At 37.9% G+C, this 23997-nt stretch overlaps 1 protein-coding gene across 2 annotated transcripts in view; it reads left to right on the top strand.

Annotated features, from left to right (window-relative positions):
* SIL1 (SIL1 nucleotide exchange factor) overlaps positions 1–23997 on the top strand; it is a 268182-nt gene that overhangs the window by 26332 nt on the left and 217853 nt on the right. Inside the window, exon 2 of one of the 2 annotated variants that reach the window (XM_027856498.1) lies at positions 22648–22805. The exons of the other annotated variant lie outside the window; for it this stretch is intronic. The gene's annotated coding sequence lies outside the window, so the exon portion shown is untranslated. The remainder of the gene's footprint in view (positions 1–22647; positions 22806–23997) is intronic. 2 annotated transcript variants of the gene reach the window in all.

Genomic DNA, 23997 nt, shown 5'->3' with positions numbered 1-23997 from the left:
CACACACACACACACACACACACACACACACACACACACACACACACTGCTCTTTGATTCAAGTCACACTGCCGCTGACTGGGTACAGGTTCTTCCATTAACCAAGTAGCTTTTTCTGTGATCCTTAAAGATGCATATTGTAATTCTTCATTCTATTGATTCTAGACCTTTTGTAGGCTCCTTCCAGCTTCTCACTCAAGTTCAATTTTCCTCCTCCAGTCCCATATCGTCTAGCACCCAGGAATTGTCTGTTTCTCCATGTGGTGGTGGCACTTGATATGTCAGAGCTTATTTTTTGGCATGGCAGGATCATGCCATCTGGAATAACCTCCTGCATTTTGCTGCTTTGTTGATTCTCCATTTCTGTCTGGGGCCATCCTTGGTCTCACTTGCTTGTTGCTTTAAGCCATCTCTTTCTTTTTTTTCTTCCTAACCAAATAATGTGGAATATATTTAGAATAGAGGCGAGTAGGAAAAGCAAACTATTATTTCATTTACTATAATTATATACTTGGGCCCTTGTATCTTTAAAGAGAATGATAATAAAAGGCTCCAAGGGTTACACTTAAATTCCAGAGAGTGATTAGCTAAATGTCCTATTGGTTTTGTTGTAGTTTTGTGGGATTGCATTTTTTATAGCAAGTTAGTCTTAGCATTGTAGTTTCCTTCACCTTACAAAACAACTCATCTCATCTTCTATGAGACTGAGACTGTTGTGCTTTGAATTCATTTGGAACGTGAGTTGACTGATACAGCTTTTAGCCATTTTCGGGGTTGTCTCCATCCTTTCCATGTAGAATTCTGCAGTCACATTGTCCATAATCTTAGTGTTGTTTTTTTTTTAAACTAGACCGTGATTTCATTGCTGCATGGAGCTCCCTATCAGGAAGCTTCTTCTACCAAGGCAGAGCTGCAACCCTGTGCTATTTTTAGTCTTTCACGTATATTTGGCATAGACAAAGCCACTCTCTGTAGTAGGTACACCCAGATATTATTATCCCCATTTTCCAGATGAGGAAACTAAGACTTAGGCTAAACTATGGTTCCAAGGGAGTTAGAGTGTTTGAGGCAGGATTTGAACCCTTGTCTGCCTGATTCCAAATCTGCCACCCTAGCCATGATACCAGGGCTTTATAGATTAAGATAGAGAGCTTCTGTCTTATAGACTTTACAGTCACATGTACAGATAATTTATAATCCATGGAAAGTTCATTGGAGAATTGTAGAGCTATGTGAAGTTTGGGGTGGGGGGAGGGTTCCTTACTGACTAAGGGGCTCATGAAAAGCTTGAATTGTACTTTAAAGAATAATTGGAGTCAGGTCTATGAAGAAGGGAAGCATTTATGACCAAACAAGAGATAGAGAACATTATGAAATGCAAAATGAATAATTTTGATTATGTTAAATTAAAAAGTTTTTGCACAAATAAAGCCAATGAAACCAAAATAAGAACGGAATCAGAAAGCTGGGAAACAATTTTTACAGCCAGATAAAGGCCTAATTTCTAAAATATATTGAGAACTGAGTCAAATTTATAAGAATACAAGTCATTCCTCAGCTGATAAATGGTCAAAGGATATGAGCAGGCAGTTTTCAGAGGAAGAAATTAAAGCTATCTGTAATAATATGAAAAAAATGCTCTAAATCACTTGATTAGAGAAATATAAATTAAAACAACTCTGAGGTACCTATCAGATTGGCTGACATAAAACAGGAAAATGATAAATGTTGGAGAAGATATGGGAAAATTGGAACACTAAGACATTGTTGGTGGAATTGTGAACTGATCCAACCATTCTGGAGAGCAATTTGGAACTATGCTTAAAGGGCTATAAAACTGTGCATACCCTTTGATCCAGCAGTACCACTGCTAGGTCTTTATCCCAAAGAGATCATAAAAATGGGAAAAGGACCCACATGTACAAAAATATTTATAGCAGCTCTTTTTGTGGTGGCCAAGAATTTTTGAGGGGATGCCCATCAATTGGGGAAAGGCTGAACAAGTTGTGGTGTATGAATGTAATGGAATACTATTGGTTGTGGTATATGAATGTAATGGAATACTATTGTTCCATAAGAAATGATGAACAGGTGGATTTCAGAAAAACCTGGAAAGACTTAAAACATGAACTGATGCTGAGTGAAGTGAGCAGAACCAGGAGTACATTATACACAGTAATAGCAACATTGTTTGATGACCAACTTTGATAGCCTTAGCTCTTCTCAGCAAGGCAATGATCTAAGACAACTCCAAAACCCTCATGATGGAAAATGCTATCTACAGTCAGAGAAAAAATTATGGAGTCTGAATATAGATTGAAGCATACTATTTTCTTTCTTTTTTTTTCTTTCTTGTGATTTTTCCCTTTTGTTCTGATTCTTCTTTCACAACATGACGAACATGGAAATATGTTTAATATGACAGTACATGTATAGCCTGTATCAGATTGCATGCTGTCTTGTGGAGGGGGAAGGGGAAGGAGGGAGAAAAATTTGGAACTCAAAATCTTATAAAAGTGAATGTTGAAAGCTTAAAATAAATAAAAAGAATAAATGGAAATCAATAAGTATAGAATGGTGTGGGCATGCTAGGCATAGGAAACAGCATAAAGGTCAGGAGGGCAGGGAAATGTGGGGTTTTATAGGGTTGTTAAGTAGAGGCTATGGAAAGGAATATTCAGAGATAATGCTGGAACAGTAGGGGATGCAAGATTGTGAAGGGCCTTGAATATCAAGCTATAGATTTTAAATATTAGTTGATATACCATGTATGACATTGAAACATGCTGGGTGAAGGAGTGACATGACTTGATCTTTGGATAAGGAAATTAAATCTAGTAGCAAAGTGGAGGGTTGACTGAAGGCCGGAGAGTAAAGGCAGGAAGACCTGTTAAAAGGCTGTTGTCCAGGCAGGCAGTGTGTAAGGGCGTGGTATAAGGATGATGGCAACCAAAGTAGAGAGGAGGCAGATGGTTTGAGAAGCAGATTTGACAGGATTTGGCAAGTAACTGGTTGTAAGAGGTGAAGGAAGGGTGAGGGAAGACTCCAAGATAAGTAACAACAAAGTTTCTTATGTGAAATGCTAGGTGAATTGTGGAGCAGTTGATAGAAATTCTTAAGTAAAAAGGTGGAGTAGGTTTTTAGGGAAAATGGCAGTAGCCTTGTTGTCTTGAGTTTGAGATGCTTAGTAGGTTATCCAGGTTGAGCTTGTACTAAAAGTATTTAAAAATGTGGATCTCAGAGCTTGGGGCAGGGTGGAGAAGGAGGAGAGAGAGAGAGAGAGACAGAGAGAGAGAGAGAGAGAGAGAGAGAGCGTGAGAGAGCCCACAGGAGGACTAGAGATAAAAACTTGGGAATCCTGTTTATAAAGGTGATGTTTGAAGCTATGGGTTTGAATGAGATTTCTAGAGGGAGTGGAATGGTGGGGGGCAAGAGAGGATGAAGAGGTGAGAGAAGAGGAAAAAGATCACTCATCTAAAGTGGTTGGGAAGGAAGATGAGCTAACAAAAGAGAGTGGTTTGTGTGGTCAAGAGAAAATCAATGGAGTGAATTAAGGAGGGTGTGTTCAGTAGTGTAAAATACTATAGAATTGTCATAGGAGAAGACTGACAAAAAGCCTGTTATATTTGGCAGTTTGGAATTTTTCCATTGGTAACTTTTGAGACAAGTTTCTGTACTGGTGGTTAACAAAGCCCCATTGCATGGCATTGCAGAGTTGTGATGAGGCAGTAGAGGCATTGAGTATTGATAACTGTTTTTCTTCTTGGGTGACAGTTTCACTTAAAAACTGTATTACTTGGTGCAACTTTAAACAACAGCAAAAACAAATAAGTCATTTGCAACTGTGCTAAAAAAAATTTTGTGTACACAATGCTGATTAGTTACTCTTTTTTTATCTCTTTCCTGTCCTTGTTCATTAATCTCTGTATTTGTATATTCATCTTTCTTTTTACATAGTCATAGTAAATATATATACTGTTCTTCTGGCTTTGCTTTGTTTGCTTCAAGTTACTTCATGCCTTTCCAAATTTCTATATATTAGTTATTTCTGTAATTTTCATTGGCATTTTAGTAGCATAGTGCAAAGACAGTGTGGCATAGTGTATAGAGAGCTGTCCTTCCAATCAGAAAGATCTTGAAGGTTTGAATTTCTACTCTGAGATGTATTAGCTTGTGTGATCCTGGGCAAGTTAGTTAACCTCTCAGTGGTCCAAGTTACTCCTAATATTTTTTCTTTTTTTATTATGAACTTAACAAACATGAACATTTCAGTATACAAAGCAGAAAAGAGGATTGTATATGAAATTGAACTATTAAGTATACTTTTTTAAAGTGTCTATTATATATAACATGATAGTAAGAAAATGCCCCTTCTGTGTTCCCTTCTCTGCTCTCATTGTGTAATTTTAGTGTTTCATTTATGCTCTTATGTACTGTCATTACCCACCAACTCCCTCCCCCCTTCCCATCCTCCTTTGTAACAAATAAATGTTGTTTGGTTGTTTTCCAACTCTTCATGATCTTGGAGAGATCTTGGAGTGGTTTGCCATTTCCTTCTCCAGCTAATTTTACAGATGAGAAAACTGAGGCAAACAAGGCCAAGTGACTTGCCCAGGTCTGAGGTCAGATTTGAACTCAGGAAGAGAGGTCTTTCTGATTCCAAGCCCAGTGCTCTATGCACTGGGCCAAATAGCTGCTGTTAACAAATAGAGTCAAATCAAAGCCATACATTGGCTATTCTTGTCTGAAAGTGTACATCTCATTTTGCCCCTTTAATCCCTCACCTGTCTCTCAAGAGGTGAGAAGCATGCTTCAACCTCTGGTGTCATGGTTGGTGTTTGCATTGATCAGAGTTCTGGAGTCTTTTCAAGTTCCTAACTTTATTTTAGTCATATAAATTGTTTTCCTGGTTATAATCATTTCACTCTGCATCAGTCATGCATGTCTTTACAGGTTTCTCTGAATCCATCCTATCATTTCTTATGGTATAATAATATATCATTCCATTTATATGTCATAATTTCTTCAGCCATTCCCAAATTGATGTATGTCCACTTCGTTTTCAGTACTTTGCTACATTACAAAGAGCTGCTATCAGTATTTTTGTACGCATGGGTATTTTATTTTTGTCTTTCAACTCTCTAGGGTATAATGATAATAATAATAATAATGATAATAATAATAATAATAATAATAATACTATAGCTAACATTTATATAGCACCTACTATGTGCCAGGCACTGTGCTAAGCACTTTACAATTATTATCTCATTTGATCCTCACAACAACTCTGAGAGGTAGGTGTTGTTATTATCCCCATTTTATAGATGGGGAAACTGAGGCAAACAGGTTAAGTGACTTGCCCAAGGTCACACAGCTGGTAAGTGTCTGAGGCAGTATTTGAACTTGGTTCTTGTTCACTTTAGGCCTAGCCCTCTGTGTACTGCACCACTTAGCTGCCCTCGATATTGCTGGGTATTTAAAATTTAGTGATTTTTTTTGGGAGAGTATAAATTCAAATTGCTTTCCAGTTCACATCTCAATCTACAGAGCATTGGTCTGCCAGGCAACTCTTGAGGAATAGGAGGTGTAGAAAAATTGTCATATGCAGTGTTAGAGGCAGTTTCTGATACCAATCTCCAGAATCCTCCCATCCCCTCTTATGCTGGGATCCAGACACTGGCCTCTGTGCCTTCTGGCTTTCCTGGCATCCATCAAGTGCCAGCTAAAATTTCACCTTCTATCAGAAGCCTTTCCCAGACCTTCTAAATTGTAGTGCCTTCTTTCTGTTGAGTGCCTCCAGTTTATCTTGTTTTGATAGTTGTTTGCAGGTGCCTCCTTTGTTAAACTGTGAACTTCTGGAGGGCAGGAACTGTCTCTTGCTTTCTTTGTATCTCCAGCGCTTAGCACAGTGCCAGGCTCATAGTATTTTGTGTGTGTGTTTTTTTTTTTTAATTCAGTCATTTCAGTGGGGTTTTCTTGGCAACAATACTGGAGTGGTTTGCCATTTCCTTTTCTCGCTCATTTTATAAACAAGGAAACTGAGGCAGACAGCTTAAGTCACACAGCTAATAAATGGTCTAAGGTCAGATTTGAACTCACTTCTTCCTGACTTAAAGCCTGGTGCTCTTTCCACTGTGCCACCTAGCTGCACCCTATAGGTGCTTAATAAATGCTTATTGACTGACTTCATATGGTAGGCCTCAGGGACCAGAAATCCAGCCCCAGAGAACTTCATTGGTTTATCACTACATTTAGGTTTGAATTCAGCCATGCCACCCTTTACTCCCCAGCCCTCTCCTTGCACATCTATTCCGTCCCCTTCCTCCTCCCCTGCTACCCCTCTGGGGAGTTCTGGAACTACAGTCAGTTCAACAATCCTTTTCCTATATACCTTTCTGTCCTCTACTATTGAATTCTTTCTTGTAAAATAGAAAAAACAAAACAGGGTAGCACATTTAACCAGAATAGCATCTTTTCCGACAGCAAAGGTAACATTTTGTACCCATGGCTCCCCACCTCTACTGAGAGAGGGTTTTAGTATTTTCTTTTCTTTTCTCTTGAGGCCAAGATTGCTCATAAAATCACTTGGTATAAATTGTGGTATTATTTTTATTTAGTCATTGTGGACATTGTTTTCATAGCTCCTGGCTCCTACTCAGCATCAGTTTATATAGGTCTTCCAAAACTTCTCTGAATTTGTACCTTTGTCAATTTTTTTATAGTACAATCCATTATGTCCATGTCTATACCACAGTTTGTTAAACTATTCCTCTCTGTCTTCCTCCTTCCCCCAATCTATGGACATTTGCTTTGTTTCCAAATTTTTTACTGCTGCAAAAAAATGCTGCTATGAATATTTTGACATGTGCAGGATTTGACTTTCTGTCTGACTTCTTTGAGATATTTTCCCCGAGTCTGGGGTTGATGGGTGAATGGGAATAAACAGTTGAGTGACTCTTGTAGAATTCCAAATTCTTTCACAGAATCATTGAATCAATTTACAGCCTGTTTTCTGCAACCCCTCCAACATAGACTATTTTTTCTTTTATCATCTTTGCCTGTTTCTTAGATGTAAATGATATAATTTAGATCATATCCTAATTTAGATATTTTTGTGTTGAATGTTTTTTTTCCTGTACAGAATGTATTGATGGATTTTTAATAGTTCATTCTGTAACTTTTTTCTTTTAATAAGGTAATTAGATGAATTACATTTAATGTAATAGGAATTAAATTGTATTTGTCTTATGTCTAGAAGAAAAGATATGTATCTTATTTTTCCGTAACTTTTTTCCTATCAAAACTAAACAATAAAGTTAAATAAGTTCTTATCTTTTAAGTTAGAAACTGCAGCTTGACTCTCTTTGGTTAAAGTTTTGCTTATTGGCTTGCCAACGCCCTCTCCTTCTTTAAAAAAATATTTAAGCAATTTTAAACACTTTGTAACCTTAAATTTATTTAAACTTCTTTCATTTTAATTATATCCACTTTTAGAAACTATTTAGAATCTGGGGATATTTTTCTTTCAAAAGCTTATCTTAATATTTTTACATCTTATTATTTTCATTGATAACATCTTGTTTCACCAACTCAAAATTCTTTCCAGCTGTTTAAGCTGGATCTTTTAAATTGTGGACTTTTTTCAGCAAATTCTTTGAGTTCTTGATTTTTAGATGTCCTCCTTCTGCCTTCAAATAAAATATTCAGATTTGTAGAGTGTGTGTATATTTGAATCAACTTAATTTAAGATATCATCTTTTTTTTAACTAATTGCCTTCTTTCTCTCATAATTATAGACAAACCGGGGGATATTATAATGTGTACAGGGTTATGTAATTTCTTTTTTCTCTCCGTACTCTAAGAATTTGTCTTTATAACATTAAATGTCTCAGACACTTGAATTTTGGATTTCTTCATGTTGAGGTCCTATGACCTTTTTTCCACTTGGGGAATGCTGGATGGCTTTTGTTCTGGGGAAACTTTCTCTAATTATTTCTCCTACTGCCCAGTTGAAGTTCCCTGATAACTTTGGGATTCCAGTTAATTTGATATTTGAACTTTTAGGTCTGTCTTCTGAGGCTTTCATAAGCTGGTGTTGAGTTCTGTGGTAATGGGGTGTTTCTTTGATTTTCCCTTACTGGCCACTGCTTTTTACTTTAATGTTTATTTTTCTTTAAAACTTGTTGCTTTGCATTTTTATTCCGTTATTTCCCAGCTTTTTTTTTTCTTTTGGAATTTCTGCCATCTTTTCTATTGCAGATTCATCTTGCCTTTCTGTTAGTTTTGTCACTTGATTCTTTTATATTGCACACCTCCTTTGAGTTATACTTTTTCTTTGACTTGTTTGCTATTTGTCAGTGAGCCTTTTCTTTTTTCTACATCTACTCCCTTTGTTGTTTCCATGGAAATTTTTTCTGTTTTATTTATCTAACATTGGATTTAAGATGAGATTTCCTCGCCTTGATGGAATGGAAATAGCAGTATTTTCTTGTCTTATTCTCAGAGTTGAAGGTGGTAGGCTAGGACGTTGTGAATTGTTTCTAGTCACTCACTACCAGACATTTAAGGCCAGGTACTCTGTAGTCTTCTCCCTACTCTTGCTTAAAGGCTTGCCAACTCTTTCCTACTTGTTTTCTCTCCAAATTCTGACACAGTACAAGGAAACAGTATTTCTACTCCTAGTCCTTCTGACTTTACATCCTCTTCCCCTACCTTTTTTTTTTTTTTTTTTTTTTTTTTTTTTGCTGGAGTTGGTGTGGGAGGGTCGGTGGTGTTAGGAGAGGATCCCAGTTAGTTGCAGTCATTTTTTTCCTCCTCTGGCTCTGCTCTCAGTGACTGTGATAGAAGGGATTTGACAGTCAGCATTGGGCTCTCTCCTCTTTGCTTTCTACTCTTGGTCTTGGGGGGATTATGCTGGTAGGGGAAAGGACAGTATAGTAGTAGCAGAGGTTACTCAGGATGGTTTCTCCCTATTTCCTTAACATTCAGGTCCTGGAGGAAAAAGATAAAGGAGCTTCTGTCTGCTGTCCTTCCTGTCTTCCTCACCTTTATTTAATCCTGGACAGTATGTGACAGGGGCAGTTACTTTTCTACTTTGACCTTCTTTCTTCACTTTCTAACCCACCTCTTCAAACTATGTCACCTCCATTTTGGCCAGACTTCTCACATCCTCCCCACCTGAAACTTGGACTTTTCTGGGGTGAATATCCTGGGCTCAGGTGATATTAGTTTCTCCATGTCTTGTATCTTTCTGAGAACTAAGTCTCCCCAGCTTTCAGGCCACCATTGACTATTACTCTCCTCTTTTTCTTGCTTTCCAGCTCCTATTTACTCCTATTTTTCCTCTATTAGAATGCAAGCTCTTTGAGGGCAGGCTTATTTGCCTAGTACAATGTCTGGCACATAGAAAACTCTTAATACATTCTCTCTTGCTCTCTTTTTGTCTCTTTTTCTCTCATCTATATCTGTCTATTTATCTATCTCTCTATCCGTCTTATCTGTCTGTTGAACTGTCTGTCCATTCTAGTGCTGAATTAAGAATGGCATTTAGAGGTCCCTCCATTCTCTCACATCTCCCATGGAAATGCCTTCTCTAGGGAAGGCCTTTTGCTCTTGGAACATTTTTCTTTCCTTCTTCCCTCTCCTTTCCTCCCTCCTCCCACTGGCATAGGTCAGTGACCAGAAGTGTTCTTGCAGGAGTTTTGATTGCAGTGGTCTGATGCCTTTTGTAAAAATTATTTAGTTTTATTTTTTGTCTTCCCCTTCCTGCCCCCAAATTTTGTTCTTTTTTTTTTTTTTGGATAAGGAGAAGGGATTGAAGTAAAAAGGTTAGAACCCCGGTTTTCTGACTTCTGACATCTTCCCAAAAGTATCTGTAGATAACTTTTAAAAAGTTTTATTGATAATGGGTTTTTTAAATATCATACATTATTTTTATGAAGTACCTCTAAATCCTTGGTAGAACCTTCTCTTGCAACAACACCATCAACAAAAAACAGTTAAAATTTACTGAAAGTATATGTAACATTCCGCTCCCCCCTTCAGCCCCCATCTCTTTTATCATTTGCCCTCCTAAACTAAGATTGATCATCGCATTTAAGTTTGGATATGCTGCCTTTTAGTGTTATTTTCATTCACATTAGGTCAGCCATTGTCTTTATTGTTCTGTTGGTTCTGCTTTCTTCTTTCTGGTTAAGTTCATACGAGTTCTAATTTTTTCTATGAATTCCTCATATTCATTATTTCTTACAGCATAGTACTCCATTATATTCATGGATACCTATTTAGTTTGTAGTTTTTCTTATGACAGAAAGTGTTTCTGGGAATATTTTGCAATATATTGTACCTTTTTGTCTTTGACCTTCCTAGGATCCCTATGTTAGAGGGTATGAACAGTTAGTGATTTTTCTTGAAAAATTCTGAAGTGTTTTCCAGAATGATTAGATCAATTCACAGGTCCTCCCAATAGTGTGTTAGTATATCTGTCTTCTTGTAGCCTCTATAACTTTGACTTTTTCTTTTATCATCTTTGCTAATGAGACAGCTTCTGAGAAATTTGTCAGTGAAGGAGGGAGGAGACTTTGGGGAGGGGAGGATAGCTGGGTAGGGGAATGGGGCAAGGGAAATTTTATTGAGAAGCCCTGGCCCTCTAGGCAGGAGCCATAACAAAGGGAGAGATGTAAGATGCATGATTTTAACAATTCTCTTGGAGGTGATGGGATCCAAGGCACTGGTTAAAGAGTTAGGTTTGGTAAGGAGTTTTTTCATCTGAGACAAAAAAACTTGGAGGAGAGAATAAATGAAGATAAGACGAGGATGATAAGACAATTTGAAGAGGGAATTGGAGGAATCCTTATTGAATGGTTTCAGTTTCCTTAGTGAAATAGGCTATTTTTGAGGAACTTAAATCTTATTTTTTGGTGGTGAGATGGACTTAGAAGGAACACCGTGAACATGCATATGAAAGGTAACCTACTTAACTATAAATTCAGAGTGAGGGTAATTACAGTAATTTAGGGTGAGATTAGTGAGGGCAGGCTTCTTAGAAAAAGGTGAGTCTCAGGCTGTGATGGAATTGTATTGGTGGAGGTAGGAGGGTAATGGGAAGAGAGAATCATTTCTTCTTTCTCTGACCCTTGTCCATTCTGCAAAGTCATAGTATCTACTTGTCTCTTAGAGGATCATAGATTTAAAGCTGAAAGAAATTTTAGAGATAATTTAGTCCAAATCCTTCGTCGTACAGATGTGGAAACAGGTCTAGAAAGGGTTCCTGAGTTGGCTGAGGTTGCACAGGTTCAGAGCTGGGATTTTAACTAGGTTTATGAAATCTCAAGCCATCGCTTTTTCAGGGTCTTTCTTTGAAAGCTGAACTGTCCTGAATTTTATAGCTGAAGGAATAAAGTTCTTGAGGAATTTAGAGAAAATTAGAATGAACTTATGTAAAAAGAAAAAAAGTAGAACAGAACATAGCAATTCTCTGCTTTGGAATTACTTAGGAGAAGAGAAGTGAAAGCAGATGAGTCCAAAGAGCCATGCAGGCAGCAACTGTTTGAGGCAGAATCAGAATAAAATGTAATTGGGAAATACTTAACAAAACAAAATGCAATAAAATTTAATTAATGTTAATTTGTGATTTTCCAAGTTAATATTCAGCCTCCATTTCTATTGAAATTTGATACCATTGGTGTAAAGGAAAGAAGCCTGGATATGTGGTCAGGAGTCCTGGATTCAAATTTTGACCCAGACACACCTTGAGAAAGATGAAGCGATTTTACTTTCTGAGCCTCAATTTTCCTCATCTGTAAAATGGGAATAATACCTGTGCAAGGGTTTGTGCATCTGTGCATTGTCCTGGGTCTTTAGTATCAGTTCACTGTTGTAGATCTTATTCTAGCCTCCATATATGAAGTACAAAAGAATTCATTGCCACTCAGGGGTTGAGGCTTTTGTTCTGGCATGGAAAACATCTCTCTGTACAAGGTGAAAACATTTTTATGTAGAGTACATTTGGGGATTACTGAATTATGCCTTTGTTACTTGGCCTTTAAAAGGGAGATCTGTGAAAGAGGAGAATCATAGAAAAATTGGTGAGACAGACACACAAGGGTTGATTCACTGGAGGAGGAAGCCTTGAAGGGTGCTGGAATTTCTTAGGGAAACAGAGTGTGGAGGGAGCCATGTGGCCCTAGAGAAAGCAGAGGACAAAAGACTGGGTGGTGGTGTGCTAGGCAGAGGAGGAGACTTAACCTGTAGCAGCAGGGGCCTGCAGAGTCCCAGGAGCTCTAGAATAAGTTGCTTCCTAGAAGCTTGGAGAGGTTCTGGACCCAGCAGGAACCTGAACTAAGACTGTGTGGAGAAATTGTCCTGGACCTTGCCCTTCATTAGCACTGTGAGTTAGGTGGACTGCATATTGAGATGAAGAGAATAAGTTCTTTAATGACTTTTCAAGTTGTTTTCCTTGATGAGGATGGGAGCACCTGATTATAAATCTGGACAGCTGTATGCTGTGTAAGTTTTTGTGAGGAGGTGAGCCTCACTACAGGTAAGCTGCTTGACTTTCTAGCAACCCCAGTTGCATACCCCTGGGGAAGGTGGAGCTCACTAAAAAGGGAAGGAGAGTTGCTTTAAACTCTTCATAGGTTTCAGTTGTTTCTGTTTTAAATTTTTGTTGTCAAGTTAAAGTCTGAATTTAATGTTGTAATTAGCTCAAGGAGCTAATTTTGTGGTAGAGACAAAGACAAGAGCTATGCTGTTTGGGATAAATTCTTGGTGAGGGCATAAAACAAAGCAGTGATTTGTGAGGAGACCCTCCAAATTGAACCCAACCCATATAAACTCAGTCTAAGTCATAGGTTGTATTTTTTTCTATTTTCCAGGGTTATCGTGAGGAAAGCAATTCAAAAATCTCAAGGCAGTATGTGAATCTAAGTTATTTTTTTAAACTTTGACTTTTTTAACCTCTCATGTTAAGTTTTCAAAGAAGAAACATCTCCTTAAGAAATACTCTATATAAAATTCATTAGGTCCTATATCGTCTTCTGTGTTTTCTTAATACTGTGCTCAGCATTGGGAAATAGAATATTTATAATTGGAGTAGGTCCTTATTTATTTTTTTGGTGAGGCATTTGGGGTTAAGTGACTTGCCTAGGGTCACACAGCTAGTGTCAAGTGTCTGAGGTTGGCTTTGAACTCAGGTCCTCCTGACTCCAGGGCTGGTGCTCTATCCATTTCGCCACCTAGCTTCCCTGTCTTTATTTCTTAAAAAATAGAATTTTTTGCTTTTAATAATTTGTTAAATTTGTTTTCTCTTCTGGACTGTTTGAATCATCTAAGGAGAACTTATTTTTTCCCTGAGTTGTTTTATGTGACTGTCTTCTTAGCATATGGTTATTGGAGCCAAAATGTGGAGTAGGGGACAGAATTGTGGCTGTTGGGCCCTGGGCATTGATTTTTGGGTTTTCTATTATAAGGAAGTAGAATTGGTACATTTTCCTGAAATAAAAATGAACACAAAAGACCGCTAGGATACAACAAATTTATCACACTCTTTTTTTCTATAGTTCTGTAGTATTGCCTAAGTGTTGACACAAGGAATTAGATAAGAATTGAGAACAACTTAAATGCTAGAAATATATTTTAAAATTGGATATGGACGGCATAAGGAGAGGGGTGATTGCTATATATGTTTTAATACCTGATCCTGGTAGAGATTAGAGTCCTGGCTTGAGGAAGCTTGCCACAGTGGAATCTTTGTAGTTAGACTGAGGGGTGGGAATCTATTGGGTGTGGGCTGGGATTGAATATCACCTTAGTAAGCAGACTTCAGTGATCAGTTTATCTGGTAAAGGAGATTTTAAACTTCCTGGTGTTCTTACTCCTGCTTCCTGGTTAAATACTGGAGTCCTACAAGCCATCAAGACCAAAAGTATGGATTCTGTGGCTAGGAAATAAACCTACAGGAATTTGTAGAAGAAAGTAGTGTTTCAAAGTGGGGTTAGCTAGCCTAGAGAGCTGTTGATATTCTGTGTCCACAAAGAGAGAAAACCAAGATAACTCTTCTGCAAAATTTTTTTCCTTACTAGAAGTTTTCTCATCCATTATTTTTTTTTTAACCAGACTAAAACATGGCCTAAACTAGCCCCCAAAGATATTCATCTTCCCTATTCCTATTTTTTTGGTGGCAGGTGAGTGAGTGGAAGGGAAAAGAATAAATTTCAGAGTCTTTGTCATTCACTCACTGAAGTGAATGACTTTTTCTTTATTTCTTAGATTGCACATGATACTTTTTAAACGGTATTATTTTCAGATATTGTTCTTTTTTTTAATTGATGCCTTTTGTTTTCACATTATATTTCTCATTCGCCTTACCTATCTAGAAATCCACCTCTAGGGAAGGGGCAAGTATAAATAAATGAAGCCTAGGGAAAGAAATTGAAGACCTAAGGCACATAATGGTGTTTTCATTTTTGCTGCTGATGAAAGAGAAGGGCTTCAGGAAAGAAAAGGCACATTTGGGAGGTGAACAGTTTGTTTAAGAAGTGGATTTGGATTTCTGGACATCAAGGTTAAATTTGCCTAATTGAAAGTAATACAATTTACCCCTAGTTTTTTCCCTTTTCTGGCCATATAGAACGAGTCGTATCCCTCTTCCACATGACAGCTCCTTACTTAAAGAAAGCTACCATCACTCCCTCCATCCCAACTGTATTCTTCTCCATACTTAATATCATAGTTTATTTAAATTATTACATGTCATGAACTCAAGGCTCATCACAATTCTGGTTGCCTTTCCCTAGAGTTATTAGTTCCCTAGCTTATCAGTGTCCGTAAACTTTGCTGCCTTAAAATTGATAACAACTCTAGATGTCGTCTGACCAGCACAGAGTATACCAGGCCTGTCCTCTCCCTACTCCTTGAAACTGTACTTCTCTTGATGAGTATCCCAAGATTGAATTAGCTTTTTGACTACTGTGTCCTATTAAACCCCTCAGATTTTTTTTAAGTGCTATCTGACCATGCTTTCTTTAGAACTTGTAAAGTCTATTTTTTTAACCCAAGCATAATTTATATTTATCTCTATTATATTTCTTACTTTATTTGGCCCAGCATTCTGTCCTTTCAAGATCCTTTTTGATCTTGATCCTGTCATTCAAGTATGTTAGCTGTTCTCCTAACTCTGAAACATTTGCAAATTTTATAAGCATGCCTTTATCCCAGTTATTGATAAGAATACAAAACAGCAAAGGACCAAGCACAGGTCTCTGAAGCACTTTACTAGAGATCTCTCAAGTAGCTATTGAACCATTAATAACTATTCTTTGGATTCACCCATTTAACTAGTTTAGAGAACATGTAATTATGGCTATTATATATATCTATTCTTTCTTTCCAAAGGAATAAAATGAAAGTCTTTATGGAATGAATGCTTTGCTAAAATTTAAGTAAGCTTAATCTGCATCATTCCTGCTCCACCCATATCTATTAGTTTAGTAATCCTGTCAAAAAAGGAATTAGGATCAGTTTGGCATGACCTATTATTTCTTTTTCAGTCTCTCTGTGTCTTTTATTTTTTTTTTAAATGATTGAGCATTCCCCCCTCCCCACTGGGGGCAAAAAAAAGAAATATAAAATCCCTGTGTCATAAAAGCAGAGTTAAGCAAACTGCTACCCACTTGTGTTCCTTGATTATGTGAGATAATTTCCTAATTCTTCCTCCATTTTCCTCCTCTAAATCATCAAAACATAACAAAATCACTCCCAGGCCCTCTGTCTCATTTGAATTTTTCTGTGACCCCTGATGACATTAAGGTTCAGGAGGGACTCATATATCTTTCATTATCTCTTCCATCAGAATGTAAATAGTTCATCCTTCTAAAAGTCTTTTCTGATTGCCACTTATATTTACGTTATGTTGCTCTTGTCTCCTATGTTTGTATTTCAAACTTTATATACAGCTCTAGTCTTTTCATTAGGAATGTTTAGAAGTCCTCTATTTCATGGGAGGTTTTATTTTTTTCCCTTGTAGGATTATACTCTATTTTGCTGGGTAAGTTATTTTTGGTTGTATAATCTTTTGCCTTTTGGAATCTTGCATTCCATTTTCTCTAGTTCTTTAGAGTGGTTGTTGCTAAATCTTGGGTGATTCTGACTATGGTTCGTTGCTACTTGAATTTTTTCTTTCTAGCTATTTGCAGCCAGAGAGCCAGATTGTTTGTCTTTGATTTGGAAGCTCTTGATTTTGTTAATGTTGTTCCTGGAGTTTTTTTTTTTTGAGATTTCTTGCAGGAAATGATCAATGGATTCTTTCTGTTATCACTTTGCCTTCTTGTTCTGATATGTCTGGGCAGTTTTCTTTCATGATTTCTTGAAATACGATATTCAAGGACTGAGTGTGTGTGTGTGTGTGTGTGTGTGTGTGTGTGTGTGTGTGAGAGAGAGAGACAGACGCAGCTTTCAGGTAGTCAAATGATTTTTAAATTCTCTCTCCTTGATCTGTTTTCCAGGTCAGTTGCTTTTGTTATGTGGTACATTGCATTTTCTTCTATTTTTTCAATCTTTTGACTTTATTTTGATATTTTTTGTTGTTTCCTGGAATCATTAACTTCTATTTAATGCATTCCAAACCTCACTTGGTTGTAAGGTTTTGTATCTCCTGTGTTAAGTTGTTAATTCTTTTTTCATGTCCCTAATTTCTTGTAGCTCTAGTTTCTTTACTAATTCTTTCCTATCTCACTATCATTTTAATTACAGTGCCATTTTAAAACTCTTATATAATTTTTTCCAGGAATTCTAATTGATCTTGTGGGCAAACTGCTTTTCTTTGAAGCTTTTCCTGTAGACGTTTTCAAATTATTCTCTTTTTCTCTAGCTTTATGTCTTGGATGTCCCTGGAATCATAATAGTTCCTTATTTTTTAATTTATTTTTTTTTTGGTTTACTCATTTTTGGTGTGGTTTTCAGATTGCAAGGGATCCACACCCGCCTTGTTTGAGAACCTTTCCTTGGGAGTGGTAGTGGTGGTGCAGAGTCTTTGTTCCCACTTTTTCTTGCAGCCTCCAGGGACTGTACTGAAGACTTTTGTGGGAGAGGGGGACTTTCTTTGACCTGGGGAGTCCAAGGTCTTGTTTTCTATAGATTATGCTGAGGCTTTTCTTTTACCCCAGGTACCTTTCTGTCATCTGGACTGCCCCTTCCTCCAAGGAACAACCCAGTGAAAACCCCTTCTTTGGCAACTAAGACTCTTCTTTTGCTCCAGATAGCACTGACGACCATCCTCCTTGTATCAGATAGAGTTGAAGTCTTGTCTTGTTTTGCGCTCCCTTTCCCCACCACTCCATTTGGACTGAGTTGAGGCCCCTTCCTTCAGCCTAGCGGTCCTTCTTTTTGCCTTGTGTCTGGGTCTGAGATCTCCCCCTTTTCTGGGGATCAAAGTACTAATCAGTTTAGGTCTTTTTTTTTTTTTTTTTTGAACACAACAGCTGGGCTAAAAATTGCACTCAAGTTCCTTTCTTTGGAGTTGCTGGAGCCAGACTGAAGTTCTTTACTTTGCCCTGGGAGGAAGTATCCGCTTCTTCAGGGCTTCAAATCAGAGTTACTGTGCCAAGGGGGTGGGTCATGTCATGGTGTATGTGTGTAGGGCGCGTGGGAGAAGCTGAGCTGATTGACTTTCTTCTGCTCTGCCTTTTTGGCTTGGTTTCTGGCATGATCAGATGGATCCATGCTTGTTTTTTATACCCTGCTTCCTTTTCTAGATGCTCTTGATCTTATCTCTAGCATTTCCCCAACTAGATAGATTCATAAAGAATTTATTGATCACTCTGCCCTGGCACTGTGTTAAACTCAGGGGACACAAATATAGGAATTTCAGTTAAGCTTACTGGTCTGTAGTTTGCATACCCTGTTCTCTTCCCTTTTTTGAAAATCAGAACATTTGCCCTTCTCTGGGTCTGTTATCCCTCCTGTATTCCATCTTTCAAATATCAGTTATCTGGAAAGCAACTGGACCTCTTCCCAAAGAAGAACAGTTTGTCATTTCTTTACTTGTCTTAATAATAATTTCATCTTTCAGAAGATGAAAGAAATATTGGAGGAGGGGATGGTTTCAGAACTGGGTGTCATATTTTGGGACAGACATTGATAAGGAGGAAATTAGCTATGATAATTAAGGGCTTCAAAATCATGACATATATAGATCAGAATTGGGGATGCTTAGCCTATGGAAGAGAAGACTTAGGGATACAGGATAATAATTGTCTTCAAATACTTGAAGACCAGTTGTGTGGAAGAGAAATTAAGACTTGTTTTGTTTGACCCTATAGGACGATGATGGAAGCTGCATAGAGGAAGATTTAGGGTTGACCTAAAGAAAAACTTTCCAACAATTAGAGCTGCTTGAAAAATGGCATATGCTGCCCCAGAAGGCCAGGGTCGTAGGGTCATAAGAGCTAGAGCTGTAAGGGAGCATAGAGGCCATTGAGTGTGACCCCCTCATTTTACATATTAAAAAACTGAAATATGGAGAGGTTAGTGACTTGCTCCAGGTCACATAGGTAATATGTCTGAGATGGGATTTGAACGTAGGTCTTACTGACATCAAATCCACCGCCCTGTCTACTAGGCCAAGCTGCCTTTGCAGAGGTCTTCAATCAAAGGTGGAATGACCACTTGTTGGATATTTTATAGAGGGGATTTTTCCAAAATGAGTTAGACTAGATGGCTTTTGAGGTACCTTGCAACTAAGAGATTCTGTGATTATATGAATGCCAAATTTCCTTTGCAGTCATTTCAGTCCATAAACCAGAATAAATATATTTGAAGGCCAGAGGTCAAAAGACTACTTTTCTGTCCAACTTCTCACTTCAGGCAGATTTCACTATGAATGAAGAACAATATTAAGTCTTCCCTGTCCTCCCCTCTGCCCAGTTATCCCTGTTTCTTTCCTCTTTTTTTCTTTCTTTCTTTCTTCCTTTTTTTTTCTTTTTTTTTTTTTTTTGGTGAGGCAATCTGACTTAAGTGACTTGCCCGGGGTCACGTGGCTAGTAGATATCAAAGTATCTGAGACCGGATTTGAACTCAGGTCCTCCTGACTGCAAGGCCGGAGCTCTATCCACTGCGACACCTAGCTGCCCCTCTTTCCTCTTTCTTAGTAGAATCTGTTTTCTATTCAAAGGGGTTTTTCCTCTCAAAATTTTTTCCCTACATCTGTAACTAGTGCTAGATTTGTATGTAATGTACATTCCTTTCCTTCCTTATCAAGTCTTTTATATATTTTCTTTGCTGTTTATAATGTGGTTGTTGGTGACTACTATTAATCGTGTTGTATCATGGTGTATGAAGAGTGGGTCATGGAACATCTTATTAGTAATAATACTAATTAAGATTTATAATCTAAATTCATTAGCTGAATTATTATACCCATAATAGCTATCATAATACAGTATGATATATTAATTTAATAATATATGATATTTATATATGTATTATAAACTATGGTTTACAATTTCAAGATGTTTTAACATCCATTATCCCATTTAATCTTTACAACTTTCTATGGTGATAGTAACACACCAGTTTTTTTTATAGATGAGAAAATTGGGGTTGAGGTTAAGTGACTTGCCCAAATTTCTATTTTTTTTATTAATTTATTTTAATTTATCATCAATCACTTCCATAAACTTTTGAGTTTTAAATTTTTCTCCCCCTCCCTTTCTGTCTCCCTCCTCAAGATGGCGCACAATCTGATATAGGCTATTCATTTACATTCCTATTAAACATATTTTCACATTAGTGATGTTGTAAAGAAGAATTAGAACCAATAAGAGGAACCACAAGAAAGAGAAAACAAACCAAAACCAAACAAGAAAAAAATAGCATATAGTATGCTTTGATCTGCATTCAAACTCTATAGTTCTTTCTTTGGATGTGGATAGCATTTTCCATTATGAGACCTTTGGAGATGTCTTAGATCCTTGCTTTGTTGAGAAGGGCTAAGTCTATCAATATTAGTCATCGCACAAAGTGGCTGTTACTGTGTACGGTGTTCTCCTAGTTCTGCTCACTTCACTCAGCATCAGTTCATACAAGTCTTTCTAGGTTTTTCTGAAGTCAGCCTGTTCATCATTTCTTATAGCACAATAGTATTCCATTACATTCATATACCTCAACTTGTTCAGCCATTCCCCAGGTGATGGGCATCCTCTCAATTTCCACTTCTTTGCCACCACAAAAAGAGCTGCTATAAATATTTTTGTACATGTGAGTCCTTTTCCCACTTGTATGATCTCTTTGGGATATAGCCCTAGAAGTGCTATTGCTGGGTCAAAGGGTAAACCCATTTTTATAGCCCTTTGGGCATAGTTCCAAATTGCTCTCCAAAATGTTTGGATCATTTCACACAACTCCACCAACAATGCATTAGTGTTCCAATTTTCCCACATCTTCTCCAACATTTGTCATTTTCCTGTATTGTCATGTTGGCCAATCTGATAGGTGTGATGTGGTACCTCAGAATTGTTTTGATTTGCATTTCTCTAATCAATAGTGATTTAGAGCATTTTTTCATATGACTATAGATGGCTTTAATTTCTTCATCTGAGAGCTGCCTGTTCATATCCTTTGACCATTTATCAATTGGGGAATGACTTGCATTCTTATAAATTTGGCTTCTCTATATATTTTAGAAATGAGACCCTTATCAGACCAAGGTCGTGTTAGTAGTGAGTGGTGTCACTGGGAATATCTTGGTCATTTTGCTAGTGAAAGGAGTCCAGTACTCCATTCACAATACCTGCTGTTGACCTTCCAAAAAGATGTCATGCCTTATATAGCAGATATAGTCCCCATTCACAGGGGCTTGAAGGACTAAGTTGAGATCCTTTTTTTTTTTCCCCAGCAAGGGAACGGGGTGTCATACAATTTTATTTGACTTCTTTATCTTTCATGAAATACTAAGCTGGAGAACTGCTTCAGAAGCAATTGCTAGCCCTCATGTTGGTTGATAAGGGTCTAAAAGATCAACTATAGCTACTGTGTCTCCTATCTTTCACCTGTGCAGCTGATCAAACAATAGTCTGCTGTCATGGAAACAGCTGTCATGTTTTGTACAACATTCTGTCTAACCTGAGGAGGTTATGAACCACAGTAACAATTGGACACTTCTGAAACATCTTATTTATGTACAGATTCTCTCCTTTGGGAAATTTGGAAGACTGAAAGAGGAATAGAATTAGTGGAATGTTTTTCAAGAGTTTTCAAAGGTCTTAAAATAAGCTTAAAAAACTAGTTCTCTGAGCCCAGTTCTAAAAGCAGATAAATTCCAAATCTGCTACATATGGTAAGGCTTTCCTCCCGTCCTCTGATCTCTTTGCATTTTCTCTCTCAATTTATTTTAACATCCCCCTTGCATGGTCTTGCCTTTCTAAAAAGTTAATTCAGGCTTTCTTACTAGCTCCTGGCATGAGAATCAGCAGGGTTTCTGGACCTAATTTACTTTATTTTTCTTCTATCTTTCCTTTCTTTGCTCCCTCTAACCCCCTCCCCCAATCTTTCCAGACTGCCCCTGTCTCCCAATCACAATGTTCATATGAGCTACTGTGGCAAGTAGCTTTAGCGACATGTCTGGGACAGTGGTGATTTGGAACTATTTTTGGCTTGTACGTTTAGATTAGAAATTCTCTCAAAGCTATAACCAGTAGTTCTTGAGCCAGTGGGTCATTTTCTTTTTTTTTTCTTTTGGCGGGCTGGGTGAAGGGGAAATGGGATAGGAGGATGGAAGGAGTGCTGATACAGGAAGACTCTACTCTTGCTGAATTTATATGAGAAGAAAAGTTATCCCTCAGAGAGTTCAGTCTGTGGCTTCATAGCACAGCCATTGATTCTTGATCCCTCCACTACCTGGGAGGAGATGGAGTTATGTGAGAAAAAGAGCCTGAATGAAGGGAGCTTTAGTTTTGGGACTCGAGATGACTATCAGGGTCTGAGTGAAGTAACAGGGAGTTGTCTACATATGCTGTAGCGAGCCAGGATACTGACTGTTGGAGACTAGTTAGGACTGGCATGGAGAGAAAGTGCGTCCATGTCGGTGCACTGGTCTCTCTATCATAGTTATAGATCTACATTCTCTTTTCTCAGTGATCTGAGTGTGCTTTTCCCTTCAGCTCCTCCCCACTTTCTGTCCCTAATACACACATTATACACTTTGTCTCAATGGCAATTGGCAGGGAGCAAGTAGAGGGCTATTTGCCATAATTATATCTAGGGTAGAACTGTGAAATTCCAACACAGGGTGTGCCAAAAGTTGTAATGCAGTTTTAAGAGATCAGGGCTTAAAACTGTACTGAGACTTTTGGGACACTCTGTATAGCACTTCTAAGCACAATGACCTCCATGGTAGTCTCCTTGTGGTTCTCACTGAACAAAATGACCTTTCAAATACATTTTAAAAACATTCTAAGGGTACTCTGAAGATTGCTGAACTGATCATCAGTACTAAGCAAGGAGAACTAATTTGGAGTCAGAATATTTTAATAAGCCGCTTAGAAATCCTAACCCACTAATATGTAATAACTGGAAGTGTAATCATTTCTGGTCTTTGTGGGATCCTTGTCTCATCCTTTCTTTTTTTGTTTCCTCCTGATTGCCTTATAGATTCTTTCCCCATGGTCTTGAATGTTTGACTTCATGGGATGAGGTTCTGGCTATTTGAAGCCAACAGAAAGCCAGGCCAGGTGATTGAGGACAAAGTGTCTATGTGGGTCATCTGGTGCTGCCAAAACGAGAAACAGACAGACCTAGCTGAAGCAAAGGTAAGAGTTTTCATTTCTGTGTCCATTTGCATCCCATAGGATGCTTAAGGATTTGAGTAGGCCATTGTCTCAGGTTAGGGAGAGGGAATAGTAACTAATTGGGGCTCAATGTAAAAGGAATTAATAATTGTTTTGGTGAATTAAAGCTATTTTGCAGTTTTCCTTGCCTAGAAAAGTGTGAGGTAGGTTCTTTAGTGGCCAGTCTGACAATACATAGGCTGACTCTTTTTTTTATTCTCCAATGCAACTGGGAAGGCCAAAACAAGTAGTTTGGGGCACAGCTGAACAACTCATTTGTTCTTCCTTGGTAAGAGAAAATCGTGAAAAATTGAAGGGGGAACCCCCAAAGGAATACAGAGCCTAAGGTGAAGGCTGAAGGAGAAAAAACCCCCAGCAAAATGAGAACTATGAAAGGTACACAGGCATTTAGATGAGTGCTTGACATTTTTATACTTAACCACATTGTTAAGTTCCAGGCCTTCTTCCCCCTTACTACTTCAACAAGTCTTCTTGGGCCCCCAAGTTGGTTCTACTGGCTTGGCAAAGATTAAATACTTAAAGTTACTGTAAGGTCCCCTATTACTGAAGCTTCATCATTTTTTACAAAATACTCTACTCTGTATTGTTTACAGCATTATGAAGTATAATAAAGCTGAAGCCACATTTGTCAAAGTGCATGCACACAGCCTTTTAAAAAAATTCTGTACCTGTAATAAATATATCTTGCTGCTTAATTTATAGCATTTGGTAACTTCAAGCAACTCCTCTCTCATTGACTTATGACTTATACAGACTCCTTTTCTCCTTAAGGTGTTTGAGGGAAGGTACTTTCAGTCAGATCTTCTGGCTATTTTCCTAGTCTTCCCAGGAAACTAGCAAGGGGTTGTTGTTGTTGTTTAGTCGTGTCTGACTCTTCATGAAAACCCCATTTGGAGTTTTCTTGGCAAAGATACTGGAATGGTTTGCCGTTTCCTTCTCCAGTTCATTTTACAGAGGAGGAAACTGAGGCAAACTGGGGTTAAGTAAGACTTGCCTAGGGTCACAGAGCTAGTAAGTGTCTGAGGCCAGATTTGAACTCAAGCAGTTAAATGCAAACAAATAACTAATTGGATGAAAACAAGTTGTGGGGTATTTTGTGGAGGAGATGTGTGTGTGTGTGTGTGTGTGTGTGTGTGTGTGTGTGTGTGTGTGT

This window comes from Vombatus ursinus, unplaced genomic scaffold (assembly GCF_900497805.2).
Source record: "Vombatus ursinus unplaced genomic scaffold, bare-nosed wombat genome assembly UNPS02011572.1, whole genome shotgun sequence".
NCBI lineage: Eukaryota > Metazoa > Chordata > Mammalia > Diprotodontia > Vombatidae > Vombatus > Vombatus ursinus.
This window is presented reverse-complemented; position numbering and strand designations above follow the sequence as displayed.